Raw genomic sequence first — 9,257 nt, 5'->3', positions numbered from 1 at the left:
AAAATAGTAATAATAGCTGGGGCGGCTGGGTGGCAGACAGAGCATTGGCCCTTGAGCCAGGAGCACCTGGGTCCAAATCCGGCCTCAGACACCGAACGATCACCCTGCTATGCAGCCACAGGCAGGCCATCCAGCCCCATTTGCCCTGCATCCCCCCCAAAATAATAATAATAATAAATGTGCTTCAGTCTTTTTTCCAACACCAACAACTCTGTCATGGGTGGATCACATTCTTTATGATAAGCCCATCACAAAAGTTACTTCCATATTTTTCCACTATTGCCATTGCTGATTGCCAACTCCCTCCTTTCGTATTTCTCCACTACCATGTACTATATTTTCTCTCTCCTTTCACTCTGACTCTGCTGTAGGGTAGCTGAGTGGCACAGCAGACAGATCCCTGGCCCTGGGGCCAAAAGACCCTGAGCCCACCTAACACTTTTTAGGCCCAGTATCCACCTGGCCCTATGGTCCCGGACAGGCCATCCAATCCCAGCTCCTTGCAAGAAGTAAAAAAGAAAATGTGTTATATCTGACCACTCTTCCCCCATGGTCCATGCTCTCCTCCATCACTCACACCCCCCCCCCTTCCCTCCTGTCCCCCCCTCTCCTTACTCCAGATGCCTATACCCCATTGAGTGTATATGCTGTTTCCTCTCCTAGCCAAGTCTGATGAGAGCGAAAATTCCCTCATTCCCCCTTGTCTTCCCCCTTCCATATCATTGCAATAGCTCATTGTAATAAAAATCTTATTATATGAAATATCTTGGTATATTCCCCCTCTCCTTTTTCTTTCTCCCATTATATTTCCCTTTTGTCTATGACTCCATTTTTACACCATATTTTATCTTCGAATTCAGCTCTCTCCTGTGCTTCATCTATAAAAGCTCCCTCTACCTGCTCTATTAACTGAGAAGGTTCATATGAGTATTATCAGTGTCATTTTTCTATGCAGAAATACATGCAGTTCATCATCATTAAGTCCCTCATATTTTCCCCTTCTCCTCCAATCTCTATGCTTCACCTAAGTCCCATATCTGAAGATCAAACTTTCTGTTCAGCTCTGGCCATTCCAATAGGAACATTTGAAATTCCCCTGGTTTATTGAAAGTCCACCTCTTGCCCTGGAAGAGGACATTCATTTTTGCTGTGTAGTTGATACTCAGTTGCATTCTAAACTCTTTTGCCTTCCAGTATATTATATTCCAAGCCCTATGAGCTTTTAATGTAGTTGCTGCTAAGTCCTGTGTGATCCTGACTGCAGGTCTACGATATTTGAACTGTGTCCTTCTGGCTGCTTGTAATATTTTCTCTTTGACTTGGGCATTCTGGAACTTGGCTATCATATTCCTAGGGGTTGATCTTTTGGGATCTCTTTCTTGGGGGATCGGTGGATTCTCTCCATTTCTATTTTGCCCTCTGCTTCTAGGATATCAGGGCAATTTTCCTGTAGTAATTCTTTGAAAATGATGTCAAGGCTCTTTTCCTGATCATGACTTTCAGGTATTCCAATAATTTTTAAATTATCTTTCCTAAATCTATTTTCCATGTCAGTTGTTTTTTCAATGAGATGTTTCACATTTTCTTCTAATTTTTCATTTTTTTTTTGGTTTTGAAATATTGAGTCCTGATTTCTCATAAATTCATCAATCTCCCTGAGTTCTATTCTTTGTCTGAAGGATTTGTTTTCCTCAGAGAGTTTTCTTATCTCTTTTACCATTTGGCCAATTTTGCTTTTTAAAACATTCTTCTCCTCAATAACTTTTTGAACTGTTTTATCCATTTGACCTAAGCTGGTTTTTAGCATGCTATTTTCTTCAGCATTTTTTTGGATTTCCTTGACTAGGCTGATGACTTCATTTTCATGTTTTTCCTGCATCTCTCTCATCTCTTTTCCCAGTTTTTCTTCTAACTCCCTCATTTGATTTTCAGAGTTTTTTTGAGCTCTATCATAGCCTGAGCCCAATTTCTGTTTTTCTTGGAGTCTTTAGATGCAGGAGCTTGTGCTTCCTCATCTTCAGACTGAGTATTTTGATCCTTCTTGGGCTCATTTGCAAAATATTTCTCAATGGTCTTCCTCTTGTTTCTCTGCTTGCTCATTTTCCCAGCCTAAGCCTTAGACTTAGATCAGGATCTGAATATGTTCAGAGCCCCAGAGTCCTGTTCCAGGGACAGAGGACAGAGCTCTGCAGTCTCTCTTCACTCCCCTCCCTAGGTTCAATGGGCTCATGCCCTGGGGGCTCCTGTTTACCAGCTCTGCCTGTTTTTGTTTCCTGGATGAGGACTGCCTTGACCATACTGCTGCTTGCTGCTTGCTGTGTGCCCTGAGGGCTGAGCTTAAAGTGCTCATGCTCGCTCTGGCAGAGGTCCCCCTGATGTTTCCTCAATTTGTGCCAGCTGCTCCCCGGGGTGTTTGTCAGGAAACTCCCCTGCTGCTGTGATCCAGGGGTCCCAGAGCCCTGGGACTGCCTCTGGGAGGCTGAAGTTCTTTCTTTCTAGCCGGCCACCCCTCTGGGGGGCTGCCCCTCAGACCCTGGGAGCAGAGCCTTTCTGCTCTTTTCCAGGTTACCTTGAGTAGGAGAACTGCCTCACTGGGTCCATCTGTGGGTTCTGTCTCTCGAAAATTTAGTTAGAGTCCTTAGTTTCGAAGATTTATGAGAGAGTGCCTAAGACATGATCTGCTCTTGTCACCATCTTGGCTCTGCCCCCCTGTTTATAGTTTTTAAAGAAATACAACAGCTGGATGACTTGTGAGTTTATATATTCACTGGATATGTTAGAATTATAAAATGTATCAGATATCTATTAAAAGAAAAAAGTTGGGTGGCTAGGTGGCACAGTGGATAGAGCACTAGCCCTGGAGTCAGGAGTACCTGAGTTCAAATCCAAACTCAGACACTTAATAATTACCTAGCTGTGTGGCCTTGGGCAAGCCACTTAACCCCATTGCCTTGCAAAAAAAAAAAAACAGTCAATAAGCAAATTATCTTAGTATTCTCATGTTTCTAGGAATACTTGAGTGAAGTAAGAATGGTTCTGATTTACCAGATCCTCTGTTTTTTTTAATCACAGTATGGCTTTCCTGTGAAGCTGTTTTTGAACAGTCATAACTGTTTGAGACACCAGAGAAATGAAATCTGCCTTGGTAATAGTGGGTCTTTTCTGTAAGAAGAAATCTTCAGAGAAACATACAGCTGAAGGGATTAACAAGTTCAGATTCCTACCTTCTAACAAAAATAGAGCTAGAGCTAGAAGGCACTTTGGGTTATCTTGTCCAAGTGGCTCAATTTATAGATTAAGAAACTGAGGCATAGAAAAGTAGATGACCTAGATCACACAGATAGCAAATATCAGAGCCTATATTTTAACCTCAGTCTTCTGATTCTAGATAAAACTATCTCCACTTAGAAGTCATGTTCTTAAGACAAAGAAAAAGGGACTGATTTTATCCATTTTCTTCAAGAGTAACTTTTGAGAAAAGAAAAATCTAGAAATTAATTTATGTGAGTCACTTCACTGGAGTTACTTACTTATCCAAATTATCCTAGCCTAGGGACCATTATATAAAACCATTTGGTTTTATATAATCATATCTGCAGGGATACTTGAGAAACTCTTTTCCTGTATCCCTCTCCTCTTTGTGACGCATTCCTACCTTTTCATTATAATACTGCCACCACCACCACCACAACATATGTTTTTCAATGCCATAGAAACATTTTCCTTGCATTTTTTTGTTCAGAGGCTTTATACTTTACCTTATTACTTTTAGCAAAGAGCTATAACTCTACCTATTCTGATTCTTAGGCCTCAAATACCCATTATCTAGTCAGTCATCTTATTCATACTCATATAAGGACAAAGGGAATGGTATGAGTGCTATTTGTTGCCTTGTCACTGTAGGTTATATGTGTCTTTATGGGTCTATCTAGATATGGTTCACTGGTGGGCAAGAACTGATATCTCTAGGCTCCTTTTCCTGCTCTGGTTTCAAGTGAGACTGATTCCTGCCAGTAGAAAAGTAGGAGGTTTGGAACAGAAAATGTTCACTCTGATTATCTTCAGAGAGAAGAGATTCAGATTAGAGTTGTATCCATCCACTTAGCTATTGCTAGTCTAAGAGAGATAATTTTTTAATTCAAACTTATTTCACATCATTATCCCTTAATGAGAAAGGAGGATCATATTCTTATATGTGTGTGTGTGTGTGTATATATATATATATATATATATATATATATATATATATATATATATAATCCAAGACTTGACCTCCTTCCCACCCGATGCCATTTCCACAATGAACATGCATAGTAAATAATAGATAAATCCATTTAGCTAGGTAGCAAAGTGGATAGAGCACGGGTCCTGGAGTCAAAAGGATCTGAGTTCAAATCTGATCTCAGACAAGAATTACTTAGCTCTGTGACCTTGGGCAAGTCATTTAACCCCATTGCCTTGCAAAAAAACCCAAATAATTAAATAAACTCATTTATCCAAACATAAATAAAAATCAGAGTAAATTTACATATAAGACTATATATCAGACAATTCATAGAATGAATATGCTCTCCTTTGGAAGTAAAATAATTCAGTTCATTGAGAAAGTGCCTCAGATCTCACCAAAGGGTAAATTCCCCAGTCTCTAGTGTAAGGTGGATCCTCTCTCTCAAATTTGGAAGCCTGAAAACTGGAAGGAAAATAAGATCTCTTGAGTTCTGAACAACTCCTTTTCTTACAAAAACATGGAATATTGAATAACAATCTCCAGCCATCAAGAGAGTCCCATATAACTGGTCATTTGAGTCGATTAATATCTAATGTGAAAGAGAAAGAAGTTGTGTTAATGGTTTTTAAAATGTCACAGTCCTATCCATAAGAAATTTACAATATGGTAAAGAATATACATCAATCAGTCAAAAAACATTTATTTAGCACCCACTCTATAGTAAATACTGTGCCAGGTGCTAAATACAATGAAAAGTAAAACAAGAAGAATATGCAAGACAAGGAAGAGTGTGATGACACAAAAGAAAGAATCAAAAAATGCACAAGGAAAATTTGAGGAAGTCAAAATTATTTTTATTTGGGGCAAGAGGGAATAGCCTTAACTACATGATAGTACCTTAACTAGCCTTTGAATGAGAAGGAGACTTTCTATAGGTAGAGAGAAGGAGAAAGTGCATTCCAGGCATGACTATCTTAAGACATAAGGGCATAGGACAAAATTAGGGAACATTTATTAAGTAGTAAAGAAGGGGGAAATTATTTCTGTGAAGTAAGGTGATAGTTTTGGGGAAATATTATTGAAATAATGGAAAAATGAATGTATCACCATCAAATAGTATGGCTAAAGGAAGCAGCATAGCATAAAAGAGAATAAATAGTATATTAGATAAGTCACTCAAATTCTCTAGGCCTCAGTTTCCTCATTTGTAAAAATTATTTTTGCTATGGGCACATCATTTAATTTTTCAGTCAGCTCTTTAAGATTTTACATATGCAAATATACATATAAATATATAATATACATATAAATATATCATGCTTATTATACATATATATGCATACATAATTTTGAAAGGAAAACTGAACTATTATTTCATTCATATAGGAAACTCTTAATAAGAAAATTCCTCTACAAGTGCATATCCACATCTGTTCTGTAATTTCAAATCTTATAGAGATTGAGTGGTTTGCCCAGAGTCACACAACCAAAATGGATTAAAAATAGGGCTTAAACCGAGTTTTTTCTGTCTCCAAGACCAGCTCTTTATATTCTGTGATATACTGTCACTTTTTAAAATTATACCTGCATAATTGAATCACTCTTTTTTTTTAGATTTTTTTTTCAAGACAATGGGGTTAAGTGGCTTGCCCAAGGCCACACAGCTAGGTAATTATTAAGTGTCTGAGGTCGAATTTGAACCCAGGTACTCCTGACTCCAAGGCCAGTGCTCTATCAACTGTGCCACCTAGCTGCCCCTATGAATCACTCTTAAGAAAGAACCCAACCAAAGTCCATTTAGGACTCATGAGGAACTAGTCCTTATAGAATATTAGTATCTGTGTCAAACTTGAAGGACAAATTCAAGAATGAAGAAATGAATTAGGGGCAGCTAGGTGGCACAGTAGATAGAGCACTGGCTTTGGAGTCAGGAGTACCTGGGTTCAAATCCAGTCTCAGACACTTAATAATTACCTAGCTGTGTGACCTTGGGCAAGCCACTTAACCCCATTGCCTAGCAAAAACCTAAAAGAAAAAAATGAATTTAAAAGAGTGCATTTAACCAGTCAGTGAGCTAATTCCTAGGTACTTCCAAGTGATCATCCTAGCATCTTAGTGCCCAACAGAAATTACAAACACTATATTGGTTCACAGGTAGAAATAACATGAAGCAAATTGCTGTTTTCAAACAGATACTTAAAATAACTAACAGAATAATAGTGGTGGGACAATTTTTCCCCAATCACTAATTCAATTCAACTGATTTAACCTTAAACTGTGCAATGAGCAGAGTAGGTGATAGGCCAAATGAGGTGATACTGAAAGGTCTGCTCACCCTAAAGTTTCCTCATTCCCATTGCCTTTTTGCATACAGTAACAATGCTTGAAATTCTCATTTTGGAGTCATTTTTTTAGGTTAAGCTGTTATGTCAGAATATCTTTAATATTATAGAATAATATAATACATTTTCTATGAGTAATCTTTTCTTTTTATATCCACTTTTAACTTTTACATCCACTAACATCCTGAAGTTTTGCTTTTCATCTTTGCTTTAGTTGAAAAAGCAGAAGAAAAAAATGCAAAGAGTAGGTAAATTTTGATTGGAGGAAGTCAATAAGTAAAATAAGTACAACAAATACAAGTCAGACACAGTGCTAAGGATTAGAGAGAGAAAATATATGGAATGTGGGATACCATTATGTAGAGAATTCTGGACTTTTGATCCTGGAGAGCTAAATGACACTAAAGGGAAGGAGAAAATGTTAAAATGAAAAATGATGTGAATATCCAAGACAAACTCCATCTCTTTGAGGATGCTGCATGGGACCAGGCCCATGGGTAAGTTTGGAAGGCAGTTATGCTCTTATCATAAGATCACAGACTTAGGATTGGAGGAAATCCAGCCCAGCCTCCTCCTTTTGCCCATGAGAACATGGGAGATTAAATGATTCATCTAAATCCAAGCAAGTGGTAGAGCTGAGATTAACATCCAAATTTCTCATTTCAAATCTGACTCACTTTGTACCATGCCATATTGCCCTTCTTATCACAAGCACTAAACACAAAACTACTTAGAGAAAAATAATAATAAGGTAATACAAACTCTGTATATGTGGTTAACAGGTTGAAAAGTAAAAGCAAGGGACTGAAGAATATTATCCTGTACTCATTTTGCTTATCTAATGTTAGAAGAATCATTTTCTGGATAATCCATTGCTATTGGGATCTTCAAATCAGCAACTCCACAATTAGGAATGACAAATCTGATATATAAAGTTATAGGAAATAGTTTGTTCATATTGTCTATAATATTAGATATATAAAAGGTATATAAAACAGTTTGATTACAATCAACTGGACAAGACTGCTATTGACTATTTTTTTTTAGTTTTTGCAAGGCAATGGAGTTAAGTGGCTTGCCCAAGGCCACACAGCTAGGTAATTATTAAGTATCTGAGGACGGATTTGAACTCAGGTACTCCTGACTCCAGGGCCGGTACTCTATCCACTACACCACCTAGCCACCCATGCTACTGGCTATTTAATACTCTTATTACAATCTTGGTCACTCCATTCCTCCTAAACACTCATCCTTATACTCTGATCTACAACCACATAGTTGCAGAACCTCTTAATGATAGCATTTTATAATATTAATCATAAAATTGGAAACTGAGTCAATTAATATTGCCAACCATTGCTGTTGTTTTTTTCAGTGGTGAGCACATTATTAGGAAATAAACATTACACACAATACAATAGTTTTTTCAGAATATAATTGTTTGTAAGAGTATATAACACTTTTCAAAGGGGAAGTAGTTGTCACAAACTGAAAAAAAAGTGAAAACAAAGACAACACTGACCAACTGCCAAAAAATGAAGAAAACCAATGGTTATTCCCAGGATCACCAGAATTCCAAATAAGATAAGGATAAATCATCCATAACGGTAGGGATGTCCTTTGGGAAACTCTACCTGTACTGTGAAGGGGAAAGAAGACAAATCAGGTTAAACAGGCTATACCTATTTTACTTTCCTAGCTACATAACTAGAGCACTGGACTTAAGAGACAGAAATAACTGAGTTCAAATCTTGTCTCAAGAGTTCATTAGTTATGTGTGTCCCTGGGCAAGTCCCTTAGTCATTGTGTGCCTTAGTTTTCTCATCTATAAAATGAGAGGATTGGACTCAGCCTCCAAATGCAGATTTATATTTATGAATCCAAGATCCTTCACATCATCCAAGAAAATATACAGCACAGTCTTTTTGTTGCTTAGTCATTTCAGTCATCTCTGACTCTTTATGACCCCACTTGTAGCTTTCTTGGCAAAAATACTGGAGAGGTTTACCACTTCCTTCTCCAGTACATTATATAGATAAGGAAACTGAGGCAGACAGGATTAAGTGACTTGTCCAGGGTCAAACAGTTAGTAGGTATCTGAGCTTAGATTTATTCCAGGTCCCACACTTTATCCATTGAACCACCTAGCTGCACCATGCAATGTAGGCACAAGAGTGCTAAACTGAACAAAAATTAGAAACCTGAAAAATGTATTTAAAAGGGATAGCATTCAGAAAAAATAGTTATATCATCATAATAGTAAATCATCATCAGTCAATTTAATTCAATTTTATAAACATTTAATAACCAAAACCAATTAATTCAGAGGGGGAAACAATGTAGGTTGTTTGGTATTATGTAGACAAAGACTAAGAGATTACTATAGCTAGCCTTAGTCTAGTGTTTTCAAAACTTAGGACAAGGATTAATTCCCAATTCTTAATGCCAATATGCCTGATGTCATGATAGGAGCTGTATAGAGGAAATGGTGTAAACAGATGGAACTATTCATTTTAGTAGTATAATCTTTAATTTTTTTACCAATTATATGTAAAAACAATTTTTGAAAATTTTTTATACATTTTTGAGTTTCAAAATCTATCCCTTCTTTCCCCCCCAAGATGTTGTACTATCTGATATAGTTTATACATGTACAATCATTTAAAATATTTCTATATTAGACATTT

This window comes from Macrotis lagotis, chromosome 3 (genome assembly GCF_037893015.1).
Source record: "Macrotis lagotis isolate mMagLag1 chromosome 3, bilby.v1.9.chrom.fasta, whole genome shotgun sequence".
Classification (NCBI taxonomy): Eukaryota; Metazoa; Chordata; class Mammalia; order Peramelemorphia; family Peramelidae; genus Macrotis; species Macrotis lagotis.
This window is presented reverse-complemented; position numbering follows the sequence as displayed.